The sequence below is a fragment of the Sinocyclocheilus grahami genome, unplaced genomic scaffold (genome assembly GCF_001515645.1).
Source record: "Sinocyclocheilus grahami isolate Dianchi unplaced genomic scaffold, SAMN03320097.WGS_v1.1 scaffold3.1, whole genome shotgun sequence".
In the NCBI taxonomy this organism is placed as follows: domain Eukaryota; kingdom Metazoa; phylum Chordata; class Actinopteri; order Cypriniformes; family Cyprinidae; genus Sinocyclocheilus; species Sinocyclocheilus grahami.
In genome coordinates this window covers 6260547-6262803 of record NW_015505182.1, presented here as the reverse complement: position 1 = coordinate 6262803, position 2257 = coordinate 6260547, and positions in this window count along the sequence as shown.

Here is a 2257-nt window from a genome sequence, read left to right as displayed (position 1 = left end):
TTTTTTTATATTTTATAAATATAGATATATATATATATATATATATATATATATATATATATATATATATATATATATATGTTATGTCCCATTATTCCCATTGACGTGCATTGGGTTGTCCAAAGTCACTATTTTGCTTCTCAAAAACCCCTCAGTGCTGGTGTGGACACTAAACTTTTGATGCTATTGACACTTTGAAGAGCCGGACAGGACAGGACCAGCTGCTGTCAGTCCTTTGATGCCTCTATATCATCACTGCAGGATCATCTCTAAAGTTCTCCGATTCTAGCACAACTTCACGAGTTTCACAAAGTCCTGTACTTCTCCATCGGAAGTTCCACAGCAGTACTTTGAGATCAAACAGCAGAATGCTGCTGTCTAGTATTCTGGTTTGTAACATTCTGTTAGAATGATAGAGAAAAGACAATTTTAGAATAGGACAGAGGAAACTTCTAGATGTGTCTGTTCCATGCTAGATGTGAACATTAATCGAATGACACTAGGTTAGGCATCTCAAAAGCAAATCTTAGATAAATTGTCATAAAATAAAATAATGTGCAATTTTTTTTAACCTTAATTAGTACAACAGCTTGTTACTGGGGTATTTACCATCGTACACAGTAAAAATATATTCAGTTTTCAAAAGAAAATATAATTTTATTCTTTCTACTTTAAAACTTCACGTTTAATTTAATGTGTTACTTGTAGTTTCTTCGTAATTATTTGTGAGATTTGCTAATTCTGAGTGAATTGTTTTAAAGTAAATCAAACCAATTTTTTCAGTTTAGAAACTTAATATGGTATCTGTCTACATGGTAAATGAGCAATGTTATGCCAAAAAAAGCTTTCATTATAAGAAAACTGTCTGCAAGCAACACAACATATAGCCAATTACATTAGCTGAAAAAATAAACACTTACAATTAAAAACATGCATGCACATAAATTTTGCTTAAATAATGTAATAGGAGTTCCCTTTCAGTTGGTCACTCCCGACATCACGTCGGATGACCGATGAATTGGGATCTCGCTTAGAGAGACCAATCTACTTTGAATGTAAACTAAATGAGCCAATGCACTGTAGCGTCTGGACCACTCAAACACACAATATATATTTTGTTAGCTAGATTTCACAAATACTCTGTAACACCCCAGGATGCCGAACAGGACCCTGGTTTCATGGTAACCCGATACATTTACAACTTTGTGGAATGCGAGCAGACTCTCAGCTGCATTCTCCAGAAGCAAGAGGCACAAATGCACAGTAGAAATTGACTTTTCTACTAATTAATTCATAGGAAAACTTTTCTTTGACATATTCAGCTTTTCGCTTCGGAGCCAAGCGATCACATCGTTCTGCTCCTGACTACTCTACTGAGAGAAGAAGACTGAATGAGTTCAGCGTGCTCTTTGAGAGCTCTTCATGTTGGCAGTACGGCGCTTCAGTGGTGGTGGTTTCCCGTGTTGAGTGGGTTGCACACATCAGGCTGCACTAACCCGTTTGTGTTGCAGGCAGCCATCTCCCCTGTGCGCCTCAGCACGCTAAAAGAGCTATTTCCCTAAAAGAGCAATTAGGGGTGCGTCTTTTTAAAGACGACGTTGCGTGGCAAACGTGACGTTACGTCTTTGTAAAGACAATGTGGGTCTTGCTATAGACAACGTATCACCCGGGCATTTCTGGATGCGGTCGTTACCTGGTGCTGGGTGATGGTCACGATCGCTGCCTCACGTGCCTGGGCATCTAGCATGCTGAGGTGATGTTTGTGGATGAGTCATGTTTTCATTGCGGGAAGATGTTCATCTCGGAGGCATCGGAGGGTGAGCCAGAGCTTTCTGGAGAGGAAGATTCGGCTGCGCTGCTCTCCTCCGGGACTGTAGCAATGCCTGAATTGGATCCAGAAATAACGGCAATGCTTTCCCCGGCCGCCGTGGGGGTAGGGCTTGAGTGGAGACTTCCACCATGGAGCCTGTCGCAGGGCAGCCGCCCCGCCTGTCCAGGCCCCCGCCAAACCTGGTGGCAAGCGAAAGAGCAAGAGGCCCTGAGACGGGCAACCCAGAGGTGGAGGGACCTGCTCTTCGGGAGATGGTGAGCGCATCACTCCGGAGGGCCGGGCGGAGAATCTTTTAGTTTTTTTCAGCCACTGATCTCTCGGTCGGTGGTACCCAAATACTCGACAAAGAGCAATTTCCTCTATTTCTGGGTCCCTAGAGGGGACGGGGGGGGGGGGGGGGTGTGGGATGCTCAGCGGGTGGTGGAG